The sequence below is a fragment of the Microtus oregoni genome, unplaced genomic scaffold (assembly GCF_018167655.1).
Source record: "Microtus oregoni isolate MIOR12 unplaced genomic scaffold, Mior012 000043F_ref0000047, whole genome shotgun sequence".
Classification (NCBI taxonomy): domain Eukaryota; kingdom Metazoa; phylum Chordata; class Mammalia; order Rodentia; family Cricetidae; genus Microtus; species Microtus oregoni.
This window is the reverse complement of record NW_024543210.1, coordinates 3,493,458-3,519,219: the sequence shown is the minus strand read 5'-3', so window position 1 is coordinate 3,519,219 and position 25,762 is coordinate 3,493,458.

Sequence of the window (25,762 nt, the reverse complement as noted above, 5' to 3'; positions counted from 1 at the left end):
CAGTTCCACATGCCCCCCTGTGTGTTTCCAGAACTCCAGTCTTTGGAGACTGGTTTGGCACCAGTTGAAAACCACAAGCAAATTGCCAGTGGTAAAATATCACATAAACATCGTTTCTTGCAAAATACTGGTAATTACCACAGCACATTACCCAACAGTGAAGCAAGTCCTGTGTACCATACCGGAGAGCCCAGGGTCCCCTGGACGATGTGTCCTGCCAGCTTGGGAGTTCCCATTCTTGGTGGCCAGATTCCTCAATGGCCACTTGGAGCAGCAAAGAGAAGCAGAGACCAAGGACCCTTGAGACCAGAACCTCTTTCCCCTCCTGCCAGTAGGAAGTGTTTACTGCCCAGAACTGGCTTGAGACTGCCAAGTACTCGGCTTCTGGTGGCCAACGGGCTGCTGGCCCTACAGTGAGAGCCATAATACAAACCTGCTGGGTGAGCAGAAGCAGGACTGAGGACACCCTGGACCTGGCAGGGTATGGCAGGGCAGGAGGTTTATCTTGATCTACTTGGGCATCACTGGACCATGGAGTGATGGGAACTCTGATGCGGCATCAAAGGGGTGGAGTAGAGACGGCCTCTGTTGGCCTCACTTAGATAAGAGTGGTGTCCATTAAGAGACAAAGAGTCTTACCCAAGCAAATGGCGAAGGAGCCCAGTAGCTCATCACCCTGCCTCATGCAGTGGGACAGGCTGAGTTGGGGTCTGAAGCTGGCGTCTGTGATCGCTCTCCCCAACAAGACAGAGCCAAGGGCTGTGCTCCTTGCAGAGAAACTAAAGACCACAGAACAGGAAAACAAGCAACATGTCAGAACAAAGTCATTCTGTCTGTGCCCACCCCAGCACTCCTACTAGTTAACAGCGGTGTGTTTCCTCATACCCAGCTTCGTGCCATTATTCTTTTAATTGACAAATACCAGATACATTTATGGAATATAATGCATGGTCTTAGTATTTAAGTGACAAAACCAACATAGACATCACCTCACACACTTCCTTGTTAAGAGTGAGAACATTTAAAAGCTATTCATTTAATAATTTAGAAATATATAGTATGAACTGTTCTCATATGCTGTGGCTCTCTAAAAGCCTGTCCTACTGTCCTACCAAAGTTGGGTACCCTTGACCCACGTCATTCTATCCCTTCCTCCATGTTCTCTGTCAGCTCTAGCAACATCATTCTATTTGCGACTTCTAAGAGTTTAATGTTTATTTATGTTTTTACTTATTTATTTTTCTATCTGTTTAGTGTATGTTGTATGCATGTGTGTGTTTTGTATGTTATGTTTGTTGTATGCATATTGTGTTGTAGGCATGTGTATGTTGTATGTATGTGTGTTGTATGTATGTGTGTGTTTTGTATGTTATGTTTGTTGTATGCATATTGTGTTGTAGGCATGTGTATGTCATATTATGTGTGTTGTGTGTATGTGTGTGTTGTGTGTATATGTGTATGTTGTATTTGTTGTATGTTTGTGTTGTATGCATGTGTACATTGTATGTATATGTGTTGTGTGTATGTGTATATGTTGTGTTTGTTGTATGTATGTGTGTCATATGTATGTGTGGCTTTGTGTATGTGTTTTATGCATGTGTATGTTGTATGCATGTGTTTTGTGTATGTGTGTTTTGTATGTTATGTTTGTTGTATGCATATTGTGTTGTATGCATGTGTATGTTATATGTATGTGTGTTGTGTATGTGTGTGTTTTGTGTGTTAAGTTTGTTGTATGCATATTGTGTTGTAGGCATGTGCATGTTGTATGTATGTGTGTTGTGTATGTGTGTGTTTTGTGTGTTAGGTTTGTTGTATGCATGTGCATTGTATGCATGTGTATATTGTATGTATGTTGTGTGTGTGTGCTGTGTGTATGTATGCTTGTGTTGTTTTATGTAAGTGTGTTGTGTGTATGTGTGTGTTGTATGTTTGTATATGCATGAGTATGCTCCCATGTGGAAATCAGATGATTCCCAGTAGCTTCCTTTATCCCTGTCACCTTATTTTTGACAACACTTAACCGGAAGGTTGCCATTTCTGATACACAAACTGGCCAGGATCCACCCGTCCCCAACCCCCAGCACTAGGGTAACAGCTAAAGCACAACCAGGCTTTTCCATGGGTGCTGGAGATCCAAATTCAGGTCCTAATGCTTGTCCAGCAAGCATTTACCTGCTGAGCCTTTGCCCTGGCTCCAAAGCTAATGTTTTTAAATGCCACATGTAGAGCGATCCCATGGTTCTGGCTTCCTGTGGGCTCACCCTTCTTGTTGTGAGTGACTGAATTCCATTCCTTCCAAAGGTCTGAATAACATTCCACTGTGTCTAGGTACCACAGGTTGTGTCTGCATCCGTACTGTGAAGAATGCATGACCCTATCCTATAGCAATACTGACGAATATCTTGCATATCACCATAGAACCTTCATCTGGTGATGGATGGAGATAGAGACAGAGGCCCACACTGGAGCACTGGACTGAGCTCCCAAGGTCCCAATGAGGAGCGGAAGGAGGGAGAAGAAGAGCAAGGAAGTCAGGACCACGAGGGGCGCACCCACCCACTGAGATAGTGGGGCTGATCTATTGGGAGCTCACCAAGGCCAGCTGGACTATGACTGAAAAAGCATGGGATAAAACCGTACTCTCTGAACATGGAGAGCAATGAGGGCTAATGAGAAGCCAAGGACAATGGCACGGGCTTTTGATCCTACTTCATGTTCTGGCTTTGTGGGAGCCTAGCCAGTTTGGATGTTCACCTTCCTAGACATGGATGGAGGGGGGAGGACCTTGGACTTTCCACAGGGCAGGGAACCCTGACTGCTCTTTGGACTGGAGAGGGAGGGGAAGAGGAGTGGGGGGAGGGGAAGAAGGGTGGGAGGTGGGAAAGGGAAATGGGAGGCTGGGAGGAGGCTGAAACTTTTTTTTCTTTTTCTCAATAAAATAAAAAAAATATAAAGGGTCAAAGGACATTTTAACATCAAAAAAAAGCGTGTTTCATGTCTGCTGTAGTGGGATAGCTGAGTCATACAGTAGCTTTGCTTTTGGTTTTTGAGGACCCATCATACTGTTTTCCAAGTCGTTGCACTAATTTTAGCTCCATCCTGCCAAGCGAGGGCTTTTCTTTTCTCCATTGTGCCCACCAATACTTGTTACCACCCCTGCCATAGTCACCCCAGGGCAAGAAGTGCTGTCTACAGTGACTTCAACATGCTTCTCCCTCATGTTGGTCATCTTGATGTCCCTTTTAAAATGTCTCTTTTGGACCTTGGGACACTTGGCTCTAAACAGGATGTTCCCATCAAATCCCTTCCCTCAGGGTACAGGGAATCCTGCAGAAGAAGTGGCAGAAAGAATGTAAGGGCCGGAGGAGATAGAGGTCACCAAGAAAACAAGGCCTCTAAGTCAGCACAATCAATGCTCACGTGCACACCTAGAGTCTAGAGCAGCACACACAGGGCCTGCACGGGGCTGCACCAGGCCCTTGGTATCATGGCTTCTGGTTTAATGTGCAAATGAGAGGTTCTCTGTTTGCTTTGTTCAATTCCAATGTGTTAGTTTTTGTTTTATCATATTATATTGTATCAATTATATTATCTCTAAAGCCCTGCTTGTTTTCCAATTAGAGAAAGTGAGCAGATTCAGATGGGAGGGGAGGTGGGGAGGAACTGAGAGGAGTATAGGGATGGGAAACCGTAATCAGGATATATTATATGAAGGGAAACAAAATCTACTTTTAATAAAAGGGGAAAAGACTTAGAAATGGCTTATTAAGAAAAGAAAAGCACTCCCAAGAATTAGGAGTGGGCTACTGAGGGAAGAAACCCCAAAGCTCCCACCAGAAGGTTTAATATTTTTCATCAGACAGTGACACAGAACTGGAGCATGCTCGGGCTTTCAGTCTTTTTCTGCCAACTGGCTTCTTCTTTTTTTTTTTTTTTTGATGTCCACGCAGCTCTTTACAGTCTCTCCCCTCCTGCTATACACGCACTTCTCACTGAAGACATCAGTCCAAGCAGCCTTCTCCTTATATTAACATTGATGAGGTTAGCCTCGGAGAGCTGTATGGATTAAAACGTGACCAGTCGGGCTGGAGAGATGGCTCAGAGGTTAGGAGCATTGCCTGCTCTTCCAAAGGTCCTGAGTTCAATTCCCAGCAACCACACGGTGGCTCACAACCATCTGTAATGAGATCTGTGCCCTCTTCTAGCCTGCGGGCATATACACTGACAGAATATTGTATACATAATAAATAAATAAAAAAAAACGTGACCAGTCATAGAAGCGAACTGAGAGTGGTGGCCATTGTATCTTGCTGGGGAATCTACCTGTTTAATGGCTAGAGGTTCAATAATGAAGAAGCTTTGGTTGAAAAACAAGGCCAGTGCAAGATCAAGCCAGTCAACACACTCCAGCACAGCCAGGGACTTAGCAGTCCCACCCCTAACTGAGGAGCTATTGGCATCTGATGGTCACTGTGGGAGGAGAGTCAGTTGTCTTCAAAGGTAGCATCTAACAGATGCTAGCCTGTATCCGTGCGCATACAGGACGGGCATAACTAACTGGACTCAGTGGGTCATAAAAAAAAAGTGTGGAAGACATGAATATGGGAGGGGGGGATGTGGAAGGGAGGCCGTAGGGGAGATAGAGAAGGAAAGCAGAAAGTGGGGTGGTTATGACCTTACACATGTTATTCATATATGAAATTGCTAAAGAATAAATTTAAAATATTAAAGGGAAAATGGCTCTCTTGGGGATTTTGCTCATTCTATAATTCGAGTTTGTTTCCTTGTTGAATTCTTTGAACTCCTTATGTACTTTGGATATTAACCTTATAACGTATGGTTTGAAATGGTTTCCTCCAGTTTTTAGATGTTATTTTGCCTCTGTGTTCGTTTCCTTTGGAGCTGAGAAGTGCTTTTGCATGATGTAATCTTACTTGTATACTTTTTTTCTTTGGTTTTGGAAATTAATATAATAATATAATACAATTTTCAAGGCTTCTGTGCGTGGGGACATACTTCTTTAATTCTAGCACTTGAAAGGCAAAGGCAGATGGTTCTCAGTCCTCAAGGCTAGCCTGGTACGCAATAGTGAGTTCCAGCAAATGCTACGTGATGAGACCTTATCTCAAAAACAGTGTTTTAAACTATGTAAGGCCAAGGCCAATGTCTTAATGTCATGGAAACTCTTCCCCTTGTTTTCTTCTAGTCTTTGTATAATCTGGGCTCTTATGAAGGACACTTTAACGTTTGGGGTTGATCTTTGGATATGGCGTGAACTAACGGCTCAGTTTCAGGTCCTGAATATGGATGTCTATCTAGCTTGCCCAACATGACTTCTTCAGCACACTGTCTTTCCCCAGTGTGTGCTCTTGGCATAGAGATGTGTGGATTTGCTCTTGGACCCTCTGTATTGCTGAGTTGATTGGTGTCTATTTTAATGTCAGCATCATAATGTTCAGATCAACACTGTATAATAGATTTTTAATTCAGGTATTGTGGTTCCTCCAGTTCTTTTCTTTTTGATCAAGATTGCTGTGACTATTTGGGGCCTTTTATTGTTCAATACGGATCTCATTTTTCCCCTAGTTTCATGAAAAATAACATCGGAACTGTGATAAGATTGCATTGATCTGCAGATTGCTGTGAGTAATTTAGATATTTTAGCAACATTAATTCTTCCAATCATGAAAAGTTACCACATGCTATCTTTCCATTTATTGGTGTCTTGCTGTGTTTCTTTCATCAATGATCGACACGGCTCAATACATGCATCCATCACCTCCTTGGTTAAATATTCTCCTGAGTAGGTTTCATGATTGCAAGTGAGATTGATTGTTTTCTAAATTTCTTTTTCAGATAATTTGTTACTGTTATATATAAACATAACTGATTTTTTTCCACAGACCTTTAAAACAATACAGGCTATTGCCATTGCTCTTGGCTGCCCACCTGAACTTGATGGTGAGACTCCAATGCTGAAGACCTACATAGCCTGGACACAGGGCATGGAGAAATCAAGTCAATACTTACCAGGGAGCCTCCTCCATGCTAGATAGCTGTCATAGTACCAGAAGGTGCTGCACAGGCTTCTTGCAGCTTCTTGGGGTGGGGGGCGGCAATGATGCCTGTCAACAGTCTTGCCAGTTGTGAACCCTGTGAATTGTAATAATGATCATAGTGAAAAGATATGCCCTTGGGTGCAATTATAGTATGTATGTATGGGGTATCTAGCTGCTTTCTGATTGAATTTAAGGACTGCCCCACAGGAGAAAATACATGCCCGGCACTGCATACCTCACCAAGACCCATGGTTGTGGTGCTCACAGGCTCCAGGGGTGATCATTTTGGTAAATGGACAAAGTATCAAATTGCCTTCTAAATCAGCATCTCTCTATGAATAGATTAGTGTTGCTCTCAGATCTCACCAGGGGAGTTTCTTTGTGCAGTGGATAACATCACACTGCAAAAAATGTGTAAGTAGAGTGCTGAGCCACAAACGGGACATCTATACTGCACGCATGCATGCACCCCGAGGCAAGGGGATGGCTGCAGAACCGAGGATAGAAGGATACAAAGCCAGAGGTCAAAGGTAAGATGTCAGGGAGGGCCAGAATGACACTGGCTTCTGGACAGCACAGGGATACCACACTCATGAACTCAGAGCAACTACAGTTGCCTGCAGAAGATCAAGCCAGTGAAATATTCTACGCCATAGGAAGGATTCCTGAACCCCTAACAGTGATGCCGTGAGCAGAAGATGACTTCTGAGGACTGGCCCCCATCCCGGAGTACGTTGAGACCACAAATTGGAGGTGATGAGTTATGAAATTAAAGACAATCCACGGCTGACCTTCCCACGCTGACTTTACAGTCTGACTTTCCTGCACTTGCTTGTTCTAATGTTTGTTCTGTGGAGTTCATGATCATATTTGTCAGCCACAGAGAACTTGACTTGCCCCTGTTCACTTCGGGTGTCTATTGTTTCTCAAGGTTTTCTTACCTTGCCTCTTCAGCTAGAACCTCTGGAATAGAAAGTGCATACCTACTTCCAATTCTTAGTCTGAACGTTCAGAGCCTGAGGCTACACTGATAACTCCAGGCTGTCCTCACCCCATCCAGGGATCAGTCAGTCCCGAGGTTCCTTCCAAGCATTGATCTCTCGCAGCAAGAGCTGTTAAAAGTATCTGAAATCTCTGAGGCCTGAGGTCGGGAGGTGGCTTAGTGAGTAGGTGCCGAACTGTTCAGCATCCGGTATTGTGGGAATTCATCCACCAATAGCTTTTTTCCACGTGAGACCTGATGAGCTGGAGGGGAAGCTCACTCGCTTGCTCAGGCTCCTGCTGGCCATGGGCAGAAACCAAGCAGCGGAAAAGTGGTGCGGGTTCAGCCGCAGCATCGGCCTTCCTCTGAGTCTGTGAGTTTGTCTTTTTCACTGCGCCCCTTAATAAATCAGTTAATATATTTTTTGTGGGTTAAAAAACAAAGAAAGAAAAAAAATGAACGCATGAGCACGGTAATCCATGTCTATAACCCCAGCACTTGGAGGAGTGGGAAAGTTGATCCCTGGAGCTTAGGCAGCTGAACCGCACGGATGAGCTTCAGGTTTTGTTTTGTTTTTTTGGTTTTTCGAGACAGGGTTTCTCTGTGGCTTTGGAGCCTGTCCTGAAACTAGCTCTGTAGACCAGGCTGGTCTCGAACTCACAGAGATCCGCCTGCCTCTGCCTCCCGAGTGCTGGGATTAAAGGCGTGCACCACCATCGCCTGGCTGAGCTTCAGGTTTTGAGAGAGACGTCCATCTCAAAGACTCAAATGGGGGAGATGAAGGAAGACAGGCTGTCAGCCCCTGGCTTCCACACACAAATCAATTACACACGTGTACACATGGATACACACCCGCACAAACATGTACCCCCCCTCACACACACACACACATACACACACACGTGCGGTGGGGGTGGAATCTGAGGTCTCAATGGGCTGGGAATACAGAGTTGAAACTCCCCAGTGAATCCAACCCCATTACCTAGGTCTACCTTCTACCATGCTATTCCTACTCAGATCCTCCCATGTTCCTGAAATGGCTGCACCCACTCCTTCTGACCCTTTGGAGAGTCCATAACTCCAGCCTCATTCTACTTTCCTGCCCCAGCTGCCCTTGCGGTTCCTGGGTCCAGCAGGTCTGTCTGTGCACAATTGGTGACCTCTGGTGATTCCCTGGTAGACTGACCCTGGACACCCTTCGCCCAATATTATTGAGTTCCCAAGTCTTTGGGAAGCATTTTGGTTTAAATGTGTTCCTTCTATAAAAGACTGAATCCTAACTCCCTCGTCATTCATACAGGATATTAGAGCTTTGCAATAATAACCAAGATAATACAGGGTCATTAGGATGCAAACAAATCAGAAACATATGGGTTTAGAATCCCAATAATATAAGTGGGTTTATAGATATTAGAAAATATGTTTAGATTTCTGAGACAATCTGGGTACCAGCATGTGCCAGCTGCCCCGGACGGGAGACCACAGAGCTGGAGTCTCCAGATGTCATTGACTCTGTGCATAAAATTCCAGGAAACCAGCAACCGTGAGCTACAAACACTGTCACATCACCCCCTCCTCACCCTTCCAGTGTTCCATGATTGACCAACCTCACCTTCCAGGTAGAGAAACTGAGGCACACACTGTTCAAGGCCATGATCAGGCAACTGCATTCTTTGAGGCTAGGTCCCATTACATTCTGCATAACGAGGGTTCGGGAGCCCCAGGGATCCCTGTAGAGACCAGACAGTTTGAGGGAAGCATGGAGTTCGAGCAGAGTTGTGATCAGAGTAAGGACCCTCTGGGGATGGCCAGTGGAGTGATGTCATCCACGGCATGGAGAATGCCAAATCCTATTGGGAGCGATGTTCTCGTGGTTTCTGGATGCACAGATGGGGTGTGCGTGGGAAGCAGGCATATGGTGTCTTGGTCTGTGGTCTGGATGCACCAGGAGGTGGGTGGCCTGACCTTGGGGCCCAGCCAGGTGGTGTAAGTTGCCTCAGGTGGCACTGATGGTTTCCCAACACTGGAATCTCCATCACCACCACCCACACTGTCCTGGGCTTTGGGCCCATCACCCCAGATGGCTCTGGTTTGCTGTCCAGTGATTCTCCCAGGAGACTCAGCTGTCAGGGGAGCTACTGTGGGTCATCTGAGGCCACTTCTTGACAGGGGACAGTCAAGGGAGACAATCAAGGCCGTGAAGACTCAGTACCACTTCTTCCAAATGAGCTGAGCTGAGATAAGGCTGGGAGAGACACAGGGGGTGGGGAGATACTTTCACTTATGCCAAGACTGGCAGAAGAAGCTCAAGGAACTGCAGGTTCTGCTGAGACCTCTTTGTATCCATTTTGGGTTATAGTTTATTCCCAAATCCCAGTGAGGTGCTTGCCCATACAGCAGGCTCATCCATACATTCTTCCACACCTTAGTATCCTCTTCTCTGTCCCACCTTCCAAGCTGCTGTCCTTCAACATCTGCAGATCAACCTAACTCAGTCACAGTAACGCATGCCTAGCCCAAGGTGTCTACTTGTTGCACCTATCCCCATCCTCTCGGATGTGGGAGGGGACCCAGAGAACGTCATCTTCCTCCTCAGCCATGTGCTTTGAAAGTTTGCTTCGGAGATGACATCTTAGCCTTTCTTGCTTAGAAGATGATGTCATCATCCCTCTCCTCGCCACACTGCAGCTTGGAATGAGCCCAGACCCCATGTTCTCTGACCTCCACCCCCAGTATAATCTGCAGCTGGGGTTTCTTCACCTCCCCCAGAGTAGCAGAACAGCTCAGATAAGTTGTTGGCCCGTTTGCGAAAGTCCCCTGCTGAGATCCATACCACTTGCAGCAGGCCCTGAGTGTCTGTCTTCCTTATATATGGAGGCCATCAAGCGCAGACCTGCAGGGTGGAATATTTGAAAGCGTCTCTGGTAAAAGATGGGAAGCGAGTCTGAGTGGATTGACTCTTATGATGGAGTATTGCCTCAGTCCGCCACTCCAGCTTATTCCTCATCCCGTCTGCTGGGCAGAGTCTGGGCGAGGACTAAGTAACTAAGGCCGAAAAGCTCCCAACCTGCTTGCATCTCCCTCGTCCATCTCATGAGACCTGTGTGGGTTGTTCAAAGGCTTCTACAGAAGCTGGGTCCTGCAGCCTCTGAAGGACTAAAATTTAATCTCCTGAGAACTTTATTTGGGAGTTTGTAAAGCCTAAAGGTAAGGGGTAGCCACCTACTGAAGAGATATTGGCAATTCATGGCTGTTAAGGGAGGAAGAAGCAGTTTCCCTCAGTGATGAAGCCCCTGCGAGGCTGCTTGGGTCCTGGTAGACTGTTCTAAAGCTTTGGTCCCTAGTAGATGGCCCTGCACCTATGCAGGCTCAGTGTAAGTGGGCTTAGTGGGGCTTCTCCAGAAAGGTGGGAAGGAAAAGTAGTGGGAGGGGATTGGGGAAGAAGGAATGGGGGTAGATTTGATCAAAACATAAAATATGCATGGGCGAAATTATCAAACAATCAAATATTTTTTAAAGTTTAAAAATAAAAGAAATATTATTACTTCAGTCACAGCTGATCTGCGAAGAGGAGAAAAAAGGGTCACTGGGTCTTTAACAATTTTCATCCCCAAAGTCTGCTTACCACTTGGGAGTGCTGTGATCTTCAACACTAGCAAACTCAGTTAACCACAGAGAGTGTCGCTGCACTCTTCCTGGTGCCAGACTCCGCTAAACACAGCCAGTCTTTGTCTTCATTCACAAGAGAAACCCCTTTCCCATCAAAACCATCCATGGCCTGGACATATAGCTCAGCGGGAGAATGCTTGCTTAGCACCCCCAGTACCCCCAAAAAAGCCCAAACAAAAAACAATTGGAAACAAAAAAGTAATCAAGGGCTGGAGAGATGGGCTCAGCCATTAGAGGCTAGGCTCACCCCCCCCCCCCCCAAAAAAAAGTAATGAAAACCGATCCAGACAAAGTGGTTGACCTGCAAACTGCTTGACAAAGAATTCCAAGTAATGAATTAGGGAACTCAGAAAACTTCAAGATAACACAGCGAAGCAGTTAAATAAAATGGGAAAACAGTACGGTCACTCGAAACGGAAAATTTAATGCAGATTGAAATAAAAACATTTAAAATGTAAGAATTTGGCAATAAAGAATATAGTAACTAGAATGGGAAAATGCCATTAAAAGCATAACCACAGAACTGATTGAGCAGAATCAATAACAATTCAAATTCATCAGAAGATGAATTATTAATTAAAATAATGATGATGAATTAAGTCTATGAGGTTTATAGAATATCAAGAAAGCTAGTACTTAAATTACAGAAATTAAATTAAACTTATTATTTAAAGGTACAGTAGCCACGGGACTGGAGCGATGACTCAGTGGTTGAGAGCACTGTCTGCTCTTGCAGAGTGCCTGGGTCCAGTGTCAAGTCACATGGTGGTTCACAGCTATGTGTTACTCCAGTTCCAGGGGATTTGATATTCTCTTCTGACCTCTGTAAGCTCTGCACACACAAAACACACACACACACGTAAACACACATACACACAAAATATTTATAAAATACAACACTATAGATCTCAGGAAAGGAATCAGATTCAATCCAATGAAACCTACACCAAGACAAATTCTACAACTAAAAACAAAGAGGAGGGTCCTAAAGACATTGGATGACATATAAATGAGCTCTTGTTGTTAATCTAGCATCAGAGTTCTCAAAAGGCCAGAATAGAATGAAATAATATAATTAAAACGTTGAATGAATAAAGCAACCAACCAAGAACTTGGCCATTAAAAAGCTCCCTGCATAAGTGAAGGGGTGACGAACCAAACTTACCCAGGTAGCAAAAGTTGAGAGAGTCATTCATCATTAAATCCACCAGACAAAAGAGTAAAATGGAGCCCTAAAGCTGATAAAGGCATTAATTAATCACATGAAGCATAAAATAAAAATAAAATAAATCTAAAAATGTCAGAGTGACTGAGTAACTAAGTAATTAAAAAGCTGGTCCGTAAGAGATTCGGTTTGCTTTAAAGAATACATCTAGAGCAAATTTGGAGAGATGGTCAAATATGTTACCCGTGAACAAATCAAAAGACAATAGAGGCATCTATAGACACAAACAGAAAAAACGAAGCCAAGAACATACAAGGGAATGCTAGTAAGTATCTACTTATAAAACAGACCTTCAGGCAAACCAGTAAATAAAGAACAAAGTAATGAGAAGATATGACCATTACAAATCTATTTTCACTCACCGTTAGAGTATCAAAAGTATAAGGCAGGCATCAATCTACCTGAAGGGAGGGACAGACTGGTACTGCAATAGAAGACTTCAGCAAACCACTTTTAGAATGAACAGATTATCTAGAAAGAATAGCAAAACACTGAAGTTGAGAAATGCTTTAGACACAATAGAGAACATTCCATCCAAAAGTGGCTGAACACATTTTTCTCAGTTGCAGGCAGAATGATCTCTAGGACAGATCATCTGCTCGGCCACAAAATAAGTCTTAACACATTCAAGAGGATTAAAATTACATCAAGTGTTTTTCCTAACCACAATGGTTTAAAAAGAAAAAAGTCAATAATGAGAAGAATTTTGGAAAACTGACAAATATTTGGAAATGAAATAACAAGCTCCTGAATTACCAATTTGTTGAAGAGGAAATTAAAAAAAAAATAGCTCAAGGAAAGATGGAGGACAATGGCTGTGTGTTGGCTGTGAGAATCTTCAGGGAATAAACCAGAAGTGGTTGGAGAGAAGCTATCCTCGGTAGTGGGTGACTGTGGAAAGATAATGGCGTTTCAGTGGGAAAGAAAATTTGAGGAAGTGGACAGAACAAAAGAGAGTCCATTCTGGGAAGAAACCTTACCAAGGAAGTAAAGCATCTCTCTATAATGTAAACTGTAAAACACCAAAAGAAAAAATGGAAGTAACTAACAAATGGAAAAACTTCCCAAATTTGAATATTGGCAGAACTGGTGCGAACATAGCTCTGTTACCGAAAGTGATCTGCAGAGTCAATGCAAACTTCATTGAAATTCTACTGTCATGCTTTACAAAGTAGGAAAACTTATCCTAAAATTCACATGGAAATAATAAAGACCCAAATCTATGCTGAGCAGAAGGAACACTGCTAGGGTTATTCCTAGTTTCAGATCATGTTATAGAAACTTGAGAACAGAAAAGAGGGCATTCCTAGCAAAAAACTGACGCACAGACCGAGGGAATTAAATGGGAGACCCACGCAGCAGCAACCACCTGAGTTCTCATAGAGAACACAATACACATTGTAGAATAGAGGCACCTCAACAGATATGAGGAAACCAGAAGAATGAAGTTAGATTCCCAACTCCCACCCTGTCCAAAAATTAATTCAAAATGATTAAATACCCAAATGCAAGATAAGAAACTCTTAACTGTTAAAGGAAATCATATCTTGAAACACTTCAAGATATGGGCATAGGCAAGAACTTTCTAGAAAAATGAAATCAGTAGCTCAGGAAATGCTATCAATGATTGACAAATAGGATAGTAACTGTTTTTAGGTGAAGAGAGAGCCTAAGGAAGTGAAGATCTTTGTTAGCTATACATCTCACAAAGAGTTAATACTTAGAACATATCACGAACTTAAAAAAATACTAAAAACCCCAAGCCCAAACGATGCAGTCAACAATGTGTAAATGAAGTGAACAGACAGTTCTCAAAAGATGCCTGCAAATAGCCAATACACACATGAAAAGGTCGTTAAGCATCTTTCACCCTTAGGAAGATGCAAATCAGACCCAGTCACCTCCCCTCAGCCAGAGTGGCTGCCCTTAAGGAGACAAACAACAAATACTGGAGAGGATATGGGGAATGAGCAAGCCTTACAAGCTACAGAGAGAATGCAAACTAATCCAGCCACTATATAAATGAATACAAAGGTTCCTCACAAAACTAACAATATAACCTCCCATATGGTCTATACACCATTACTGGGAACATATTCAAAGGAATCTGGGTGAGAATGGTATAGAGACAATTGCACATCATGTTTATTGCAGCACAATTCACAATAGCCAAACTCTGGGGTCAGCCTGAAAGTCCATCCATCTAAATTAAGCAAAATTAAGCTGTAATTTTGATATCATTAAGAAATGTGAAACTTCCTCCTAAAAATTACTATTATGTACAGAAACAAAATGTCTTTTTATTGTAGGACATTCCATTGTCTAAATATAACTGAAAAAAATAATGATAAAAAAAAGAAAATCTGATGTAGCTCTACCATGTCTATATCTACAAATAGACCTAGATATGTATGTATATATGTATATATCTACATATACACATATGAACAAGATTTTGTCCAGCTATAAAGAAGAATGAAATTGTCATCATATGCTGATTTCTATGAGAAAATTACCTCTCCAGGACTCCTATATGAACACTTGGTCCCCAGTGGAAACCACTGTTTAGGGATATTATGGTACACAGATGGATAGATAGATAGATAGATAGATAGATAGATAGATAGATAGATGATAGATGGGCAGACAAATGATAGCTAGACAGATATGTGTGTAATAGTTTTATTCTTATAGAATTCAAACAGTATATCTTCATGTATTGGTCATATTTATTATCCAATCCTCTTCCAACTCCTCCTAGATCCACTGCCTCCCCTATCTCCTACTTCATGTCCCTACCCCCTTTTTAAAGAAGAGGCTGCCTCCCAGTAGATGTTCTAGCCCTCAACTCTTATAATCTTTCCCCACCTTTTCTGAGATGTTCTCTGACCCTTCCGTTTAGGGGTTGTGTTACAAAGGTATTACTTGGTGATGAGGACTCTAAGATCAGTTTTTTTTTTTTTTGCATTTGACCAGCTATACTTTTCAGTAATGGACTCTGCTGCAAAGAAGCCTCTTTGATGAGGGGTGAGAACTACACTTATCTGCAGGTACAAGGATGAACATTTATAATACAGTTTGTGTAACTGGAAGTTTCTTGTTCTGAACATCTGTTCCCAAATACCTGGCAGCCACTTCCCAAATTACCACACAGAGACTTATATGAATTAGAAATACGCAGTCAATAGCTCAGGCTTATTATTAACTAGCATAACCCATGTTCCTTATTTACGTTCTGCCACATGGTGTTACCTTTATTAGCATGGCATGTTCATCTATTGCTCCTTCTCCTCCGGCTGGTGACTCCTGACTCCACCCTTCTTCCTCTTCTCAGAATTCTCCTAGTCTGGTTCTCTTGCTCAATCTCTTCCTGCCTAGCTATCAGCCGATCAGCTTTTTGTTAGCAAATGAGAATAATACATATCACAGTGTACAAAAAGACTGCTCCACAGCAAGTTTGGAATTGTACTGGCTTAGGAAAGTAGCAGTAGCAGGATTTCCTCTAGGCTGAAATAGTCAGAAGCAATTGACTATATTTACAGCTCCAGGCATGCATTTCCTCACATTGAGTAGACAGTGAGGCTACTAGGTGGCTGTTGCTTATGCCCAGGACACAAGTGCACTACTTCACCTTCCAGAACATCTCATCATGCTGGTCATTGTCGTGGCTCAATGGCATTAGAGATACATATGATTACTGATTGCTTTTCTCCATGAGCAGATTGCATGGCTCCATCCAAAACTATGAGACTCCTAAGTGAGGAATTTCCCAGGTCATATCCAGATCTGCACCTCCAAATCCTATGTCTGACATGTGTAGTATCTTCAGCACTACAGTCTCACTTCTTTTTTCAGAATGCACCAATAGTGATGGCAGTAACCTATACATGGTAATTTTATTTAGATCACTTCCATATATGTATATAATTTAGAAAGTCCCCACTGTACTAGGTTTCCATACTACCCCTCAAGTGTCCCTTAATTTTAGCAGTCTCTCCCCATATTCCTTCCCACACCCCCTTCTCTGCCCCACCCCACTCGAGCCTCCCATTCCAGATCCTCATACATCCATATCTATTCAATTTCCCTTTCCTAATGTGATCTGTTTGTTCCCTCTCATCCCTTACTTTATATCTAACCTCTGTGGTTCTATGGATTCTAGCTTGGTTATCATTGACTTAACAGTTAATATCCACATATAAACAAATACATACCACATTTATCTTTCTGGGTCTGAGTTACCTCACCCAGAATGATTTTTTTCCTAGTCCCATTTATTTGCCTGAAAATTCCATGATGCTGTTTTTTAATGACTGAATGATATTCCAATTGTGTAAATGTACCACTTTTTAAAAAATCCATTCTTCTGTTGAGGGACATCTAGGTTGCTTACAATATCTGGTTATTACGAACAGAGCAGCAGAGAACATGACTGACTGAGTAAGGTCTCTGTGGTAGGATGAAGCATCCTTTGGGTATATGCCCAAGAGTGGGATAGCTCCATCTTGAGGTAGATTGATTCCAGCCTTCCTGATTTCCATTGGGGTTGTATGAGTCTGCACTCCCACCAGCAAGTATGTTTGTTCTCCTTACTCCACATCCTTGCCAGCATGAGCTATAACTTGTTTTATTGATCTTAGTCATTTTGATACGTATAACATGGAATTTCAAAGTAGTTTTAATTTTTATTTCCCTGATGGCTAAGAATGCTGAACGTTTCTTTAAGTGTTTCTCAGTCATTTGAGTTTTCCGCTACAGAGAGTTCTCTGTTTAGATCTGTATCCCATTTTAATTGGGTTGTTTTCTTGATATCTAGTTTCTTGAGTTCTTTATGTATTTTAGACATTAGCTCTCTATTTGATGTGTAGCTGGTAAAAATATTCTCCCATTCTGTAAGCTGCCACTTTGTCCTAATGACAGTGTCCTTTGATGTGCAGAAATTTACCTGTTTCATGAGGTCCCATTTATGAATTGTTGATCTTAGTATTCTGTTCCAAAGTCTTCTGTGTCACTGAGTTCAAGGCTATTTGCTGCTTTTTCTTCTATCAGCTTCAGTGTATCTGGCTTTATGTTGAGGCCTTTGAGTCATTTAGAGTTGAGTTCTGTGCAGGGTGATAAGTATGGATCTATCTGGATTCTTCTACATGAAGACATCCACTTTGACCAGCACTACTTGTTGAAGATGCTCTCTTCTTTTTTGCAGTTTGTATTTCTGCCTTCTTTATAAAATATCAACTGTTCACAGATGTGTGAACTTATGTCTGGGTCTTTAATTGGAGTCTATTGATCAGCATGTCTGTTATTGTGCCAACATTACACTGTTTTTATCACTATAACTTGAAATTGGAGATGGTGATACCTCCTGCAGTTCTTTTATTATTCAGGATTGTTCTAACTATCCTGGGTTTTTTTTGTGTGTTCATATGGAGCTTAGGATTGTCCTTCCAAGGTCTGTAAAGAATTATGTTGGAATTTTGATGGAATTGCATTGAATCTGTCTATTGCTCTTGGTAGGATGACCATTTTTACTATATTAATCCCACCCATCCATGAGCATGGGAGATCTTTCCATCTTCTGATATTGTCTTCAATTTCTTTCTTCAGTTATTTGAAGTTTTTATCATACAAGTTTTTCACTGATTTGATTTGTTACTCCAAGATATTTCATATTATTTGAGGCCATTGTTGTTCATCTCATTTCTTTCTCAGTCTGCTTGACATTTGTATATAGGAAGGCTACTGGTCTTTGTAAATTAATTTATGTCCACCTACTTTATTGAAGTGAATTTTTTTTCTTTTTTTGGGGGGGGGGTTGAGACAGGGTTTCTCTGTGTAGCTCTGCCTGTCCTGGAACTCATTCTGTAGATCAGGCTGGTCTCAAACTCCATCTGTCTTTGCTTCCTGAGTGTCAAGATTGGATTAAAGGCATGTGCTACCACTGCCTGGCTGCAAATAGATTTTTTTAAAAAAATACAAGGTACTATTGATTATGACTTCTCCTTCCCCCAGTTCATCCAAGATCCTCTCTACCTCTCCTCCCAGAAGAATCCACACCCTTTACATCTCTTCTTAGAAACAAAGCGGTATCTAAAGAAAAATAATGAACTAAGATAAAACAAAAACAGATGAACCAAAATAGGATAAAACAACAAACAAACAGGAGGGGAAAGTCACCAAAAATAATGGGAGAACTACCTATAGCTGCACAGACACACACATTCACACACGCAGGAATACCATAATAATACACAACTGGAAGCCATATATATACACATATATATATACCCGTGAGGTTAAAATAAAACTAGTTGATTTTTTTAGTCTTTATACATGCTGGATATTAGTCCTCTGTTGGATGTGTAGTTGATAAGAAAACAAACAAATTAAAAAAAAAACTTTTCCCATTCTGTAGCCTGCCTCTTCAGTGGCATAGTGGTGAGCATAGCTGCCTTCCACTTAAAATATTTTATTTTTCATTTTGTGTGTGCTGTGTGTGCGTGTGCATTCATGCATGGTATGTGTGCGCGCGCGTGTGTGTGTGTGTGTGTGTGTGTGTGAGAGAGAGAGAGAGAGAGAGAGAGAGAGAGAGAGAGAGAGAAACTAGAAAGGGACTGAGATGTAGGAGGAAGAAATCTTAAAGTGGTGGAGGGTGACAAAAGCATCACAAAATCCATATTATGTAATATCAGAAGAGAGAGGTCGTGAGAGGAGCAGGACCAGCAAGAGGAAGGTGGCGGGATGGAGATGGGCAGTAGGAGAAAAGGATAAATTAGAGAATATAATATTTTCTCTCCCCTATGTAAGCTCATGAACACAACTCCCAGTCGTCCTGGCTTGTTGATCTTCTCTTGCACACCACTGAACTGCCGAGTATTTTCAAAGAAACACCAAATAAACATGGATGTCACCCGGAAAAATGCCTTATTTGGATGCACAAACTTTCCTTCATATCTGGTTAGTAGCAGACTCTAATGTCTTCTGGAATCACGTTAAACCTTAGCTAGGGTTTTTCATTGTAATAACTAAGAAGGCTAGTTTGGCATAAGTTCATCATTATCACAAACACCCCTCCTGCTTCCTTCCTCCCTTCCATTTTGTTCTGTTGATCTATGTGTCTGTTTTTGTGCCAGAGCCATGCTGTTTTTCACTATAGCCCGATATACTAAATTTTGAGTTCTGGAACAATTCCTCCGCAATTGTTTTTAGGATTGCTTTGGTTACTCACGTTTGAAAAGTAATGTTGCACTCTGTCACCCTGCTGAAATTGTTCATAAAAGTGTCCTGGTGTTTGGGGGACTTCTGTATAATATCATAACATTTTCAAGTAGGCATAATTTGACTTGTTTTTCTATGTGTTTCCCTTTATTTTCCTTCTTTTGCTTTCATGCGCCAGTGGTGCTCCAAGCACTCTGTTGAGTAAGAGTAGGCGGTCCTACTCCTACAGTGGAGAACCCTGTCTTGTTCCTCATTTGACTGCTATTGCTTTGAGTTTTCCTCCATTTAGGATGATGTTGGCTGTAGGTTTGCCATATACAGCCCTTATTATGCTGAGGAATATTCCCTCCAGTCAACTCTCTCTACAATTTGTATCGTGAAGCCATGTTGGTTTTGTGAAAAAGACCTTTTCTGCATCTATCGATGTATGGTATCATCTAATTCTGAAGTTTCTGAGTTTTTGTTTGTTTGTTTGTTTTGGCCATATGACTGTTCAATGGGAGAAGTTGTGGTATCAGAGTCACCTACTATTACTGATTTGATGTAGAAAGCTGTACCCTTCTTATGAAACTTAGTGTGCAGAGTTCGGTGCATTATGTTAAAGACTGTGATTTTTTTAAAGTTCTTTTCTTAATTTAAAAAAAACCTATTTTAATTTTACATACCAATTCCAGTTCACAGTCTTTTCCCTCCTCCTGCTCCCCCTACCTTCCCCTCATCCCACTCCCTACCCATTCCTCAGAAAGGGTGAGGCCTCCCATGGGGAATCAACAAGTCTGTACAACATTTGAGGCGGGACCAAGGCCCTCCTCCCTGTATCTAGGCTGAGCAATGTATCACTCCATAGGGAATGGGCTCCAAGGAGCCAGTTCATGCACTAGGGATACCCGTGATATCTTATGCTGGAGATGATGTAGAGTACCTACATCATCTCCAGCATAAGATATCATGGGTATTTTTTATTTTAGCCATTCTGACTTGTGTAAGATAGTATCTGAGTCATTTTGATTTGCATTTCATTAATGGGTAAGGATGTTGGGCATTTTCTTAAGTGTCTGAAGGCCATTTGAGGTTCTTCTGTTGAGAATTCTCTGTTTAGATCTGTACCCCATTTTAAAATAGGATTATTTGGTATTTTGATGCTTAGTTTCTTGAGTTATTTATATATTTTGAGATCTGATATGAGGTGGGTGAAGATCTCTTTCCATTCAGTAGGCTGCCTTTTTTGTCTTATTGCCTGTGTCCTTTGATTTCCAGAAGCTTCTCAGTTTCAGAAGATTTCATTTATTGCTCTCAGCTGCTTTCAAGTGTCTGTGCAGTTGGGGTTATATTTAGGAAGTGGACTCCAGTGCCCATGCATTCGAGGCTACTTCCCACTTTCTCTTCTATGAGGTTTAGTGTGATTGGATATATATTGAGGTCTTTGATACATTTGGACTTGAGTTTTGTGCATGGGGCTAGATATGGATCTATTTGCCTTCTTCTACATACTGATATAGTTATACCAGCTCCATTTATTGAAGATGATTTCTTTTTTCCATTGTATAATTTTAGCTTCTTTGTCAAAAATCAGGTGTTCATAGGTGTGTGGATTAATATTAGGGTCTTCAATTCAATTCCATTGGTCCACCTATCTGTTTTTATGCCAATACCAAGCTGTTTTTATGAATATAGCTCTATAGAAGAGCTTGAAGTCAGAGATGGTGATATCTACCAATATTCCTTCATTGTACAGGATGGTTTCGGCTATCCTGTGTTTTTTGTTTTTCCATATGAAGTTGAGTATTGTTCTTCAAGGTCTGTGAAGAATAGTGTAGGAATTTTGATGGGGATTATATTGAATCTGTGGCAATTTTATTATGTTGACCCTACTTATTCAAGAGCATAGGAGACCTTTCAATTTTCTGATATCTTCTTCAATTTCATTCTTTCACTTGTTTGACTAGAGTTACTCCAAGATATTTTATATTATTTGTGGCTTTTGTGAAAGGTTATGTTTCTTTGATTTCTTTCTCAGCCCTTTTATTATTTGTATATAGAAGGATACTGGTTTGTTTGCTTGCTTTCTTGCTTGCTTGTTTTTGAGTTAATCTTGTATCCTGCCACATTACTGAAGATGTTTATCAGCTGTATGAGTTCCTTGGTAGAATTTCTAGGGTCACTTATGTGTACTATCATGTCATCAGCAAATAGCAAAAATTTGACATCTTCCTTTCCAATTTGTATCCCCTTGATCTCCATTTGTTGTTTTATTGCTCTAGCTAGAACTTCGAGTATAATATTGAATAAATATGGAGAGAGTGGACAGCTTTGTCTTATTCCTACTTTCAATGGAATTACTTCCATTTCTCTCCATTTAATTTGATGTTGGCTTGCTGTACATTGCTTTTATTATGCTTAGGTATGTTTGTCTCTTTAAGACCTTTATCATGAAGGGGTGCTGGATTTTGTCGAAGTATTTTTCATCTATTGAGATGATCATATGGCTTTTTCTCTTTGTTTATTTATATGGTGGATTACACGGACAGATTTTTGTATGTTAAACCATCCCCACATCTCTGGGATGAAGCCAACTTGATCATGGTGGATGAAAATTTTTGTTGTTGTTGCGTTCTTGGATTCAGTTTGCCAGTAATTTATTGAGCACTTTTTGTGTCAATGTTTATGAGGGATATTGGTCTGTAATTCTCTTTCTTAATTGAGTCTTCATATGGTTTGGGTACCAGGGTAACTGTAGCCTTGTATAAAGAGTTTGGCAATGTTCCTTCTGTTTCCATTTTGTGGAACAATTTGAGGAGTATTGCTATTAACTCTTCATTGAAGTTCTGATAAAATTCTGTACTGGAACCATCAGGGCCTGTGGGTTTTTGTTTGCTTGCTTGTTTGTTTTTGTTTGGTAGACTTTTGATGATGCCTTCTATTTTCTTAGGGATTATAGGTTTATTTAAATTGTTTATCTGGTCTTGATTTAATTTTGGTACATGTCACCTATCCAGAAAATTGTCCATTTTTTTTTAGATTTTCTAATTTCGTGGAGTACAGGTTTTCAAAGTATGACCTAATGATCCTCTGGATTTCTTCAGTGTTTGTTGTTATGTCCCCCTTTTCATTTCCGATTTTGTTAATTTGGCTATTCTCTCTCTGCCTTTTGGTTCATTTGGATAAAGGGTTGTCTATCTTGCTGATTTTCTCAAAGAACCAGCTCTTAATTTCATTGATTCTTTGCATTGTTTTCTTTGTTTCCATTTTATTGATTTCAGCCCTCAATTTGCTAATTTCCTGTCATCTATTCCTCCTGGTGAATCTGTTTCTTTTTGTTTTATAGCTTTCAGGTGTGCTGATAAGTCATTAGTGTGAGATTTCTCCACTTTCTTTATGTGGGCACTTAGTGCTATGAACTTTCCTCTTAGCACTACTTTCATAGTGTCCTATAGGTTTGGGTATGTTTTCATTGAATTTTAGGAAGTCTTTAGTTTTTTTTCTTTATTTCTTCCTTGACCCAAGGGTGATTCAGGTGAGCACTATTCAATTTCCATGAGTTTGTGCAATTAGAGTTGTTGTTGAATTCTAAGTCATGATGATCCGATAAGATACAAGGGGTTATTCCAAATTTTTCTTGTGTCTGTTGAGGTTTGTTTTGTTACGGAGTATGTGGTCAATTTTGGGGAAGGTTCCATGAGGTGGTGAGAGGAAAGTATATTCTTTTGTGTCTGGGTGAAATGATTTGTAGATGTCTGTTAAGTCCATTTTAGTCATGGCATTTGTTAGTTCTCTTATTTCTCTGGTTAAGTTTCTGTCTGGTTGATCTGTCCATTGGTGAGAGTGGAGTGATAAAGTCTCCTATTATTAATTAGTGTGTGGGCTTTGATGTATGAGTCAAGCTTTAGTAATGTTTCTTTTATATATGTGGGTGTTCTTGTACTTGGGACATAGATGTTCAGATGTAAGGCTTCATCTTGATGGACTTATTCCTGTGATGAGTATGAAATGTCCTTCTCCATCTCTTTTTACTGATTTTAGTTTGAATTCTGCTTTTTTAGATATTAGGATAGCTACGTCCACTTGTTTCTTATGTCCATTTGATTGGAAAATCTTTTACCAACCCTTTATTCTGAGGTAATGTCTGTGTTTGAGACCGAGGAGTATTTCTTGTATGTAGCAGAATGATTGGTTCTGTTTTCATGCCCATTCCCTTAGCCCATGTCTTCTTTTATAGGTAATGTGAGTCCACTGATATTAAGGATATTAACGACCAGTGATTGTTAATTCCTGTTATTTTTCTGTGGTAGTGATTGTGTGTCTCCCTTCTTTGGGGTTTTCTGGTGTGGGGTTTTCTGCTGCCTGTGTTTACATGGGTGCAGCTAACTTCCTTGGGTTGGAGTTTACCTTCTAGTATTTTCTGTAAGGCTGGATTTGTGGATGGGTATTGTTTAATCTGGTTTTATCATAGAGTATCTTTTCTCCATCTACAGTGATTGAAAGCTTTGCTGGGTATAGTAGTCTGGGCTGGCATCCGTGGTCTCTTAGTGTCTGCAGAACTTCTATCCAGGACCTTCTGGCTTTCAGAGTTTCCATTGAGAAGTCACGTATAATTCTGATAAGTCTGCCTTTATATGTTACTTGGTCTTTTTCCATTGTAGCTCTTAATGTTCTTTCTTTATTCTGTATGTTTAGTGTTTTAATTATTTTATGGCAAGGGTACTTTTTTCCCCCTTGGCCCAGCCTATTTGGTGTTCTGTAAGCTTCTTGTACTTTCATAGGCATATCTTTCTTTAGGTTGGGAAAGTTTTCTTCTATGATTTTGTTGAGTATATTTTATGTGCCTTTGAACTGGAATTCTTCTCCTTTTTCTGTCCTTCTTATTCTTAGGTTTAATCTTTTCATGGTGTCCCAGATCTCCTTAATGTTTTGTGTTAAGAATTTGTTGGATTTAACATTTTCTTTGACCAATGAATCTATTTCCTCTATCATATCTTCAACTCCTGAAATTCTCTCTTCCATCTCTTGTATTCTGTTGGTTGTTCTTGCATCTGTAGTTCCTGTTCATTTACCCAGATTTTTTTTAATTTCCAGAATTCCCTTGGTTTATGTTTTCTTTATTGCATCTATTTCAATTTTGAAGTCTTGAACCGCTTGAACTGTTTCTTTCACCTATTTTTCTTGGTTTTCTTGGCTTTCTTTAAGAGATTTATTGACTTCTTCCAATTTGTCTTTTCCTCCATTTCTTTAAGGGAATTTTTCATTTCTAAGGGTCCCTATCATCTTCATAAAGCTGTTTTTAAAGTCATTTCCTCTGCTTCATTTGTGTTGACTATTCAGGTTTTGCTGGTGTAGGATTGATAATTCCTGGTGGGGCCATATTTCTCTTTGTATTGTTGACTGTATTCTTACACTACATCTACCCATCTCTTCCTCCAATGGGTGCTGATGTAGCCTGAGCCTCTAGGGATCCCTCTTCCTTCCGTGGGTACAGGTGAGACCTGTAATTCAGATGGTTACTCTTCTTCCAGATGTTGTTGGAACCTCTTTCTCTGGGTGCAGTTGGGGCCTGTGGCTCCTGTAATCACTAGTGCTGTCCCTCCAGGAGCAGGTGGGGCCAGTGGGGCTGGTGGTCACTGGTGCAGCAGTGGGGAATGGTTGGAAGGAGAGGGTGCCTGGACACTAGGGGTGCCATGAGGGAGGGAGTGCATGATGTCATCTTTTTAATTATCCCCTTGTCTAGGATGGAGCATCCTTTACCTCTTCTGATTTGTCTCTGTTTGTTGTCTCTAATGTATAATCTTAGGATAGGGACTCTTGCTTTCTTCCTGATTCCATTTGCTTGAGATACTTTCGTCAGTCTTCTTACTTACCTTTGAAGGTGATATTAGCTTCTTGTAGATGGCAGAAAGATGGGTTTTATTTCTTTATCCCTTCAATTATCTCATGTCTTTTGATTGGGGAGTTGAAACCATTTGACATTTAAAGTTATTATGTGTGTTGATTAGTCATTTTCTTTGCTGGTTGTGTTCCTAGCCATCCTTTGTGTTTTAGAACTCATAGCTTCGCCTGTGTTCTCACTGTAATGTGCTGTGGAATGTTAGTTTAAGGTTTTACATTCATTTGTGCTGTGGAGTATTTTTTTGATGATGCAAAGGTGTTGCGTTCTTTTATGTTGCATTTGTTGAACTCTGTGAAGCTGTGTTACTTTTTCTCCCTAAAACATCTAATTGTTCTAATAAAGAGCTGAATGGCCAAGAGCTAGGCAGGGAGAGAACTGGGCAGGGTGGCCAGGCAGAGAGAATAAATTGGAAGAGAAATCTAGGCTCGGGAGAAGAGGAAAGAGAGAGGAGCTAGACAAGGAGGAGAGGAGGACACCAGGGGCCAGCTGCCCAGCTACACAACCAGTCATGGAGTAGGAAGGGAAGGAAGATATATAGAATAGAGAAAGGTAAAAGCCCAAAGGGAAAGGTTGATGGGAGAATTTAAATTAAGAAAAGCTGGCCAGAAACAAACTAAGCTAAAGTCAGGCATTCATAATTAAGAATAAGTTTCCATGTATTTACTTGGAAGCTGGGTAGCGGCCCCCTCCCCCAACGTGTAAGAGTTAAAAAAAAAAAAACAAGCACA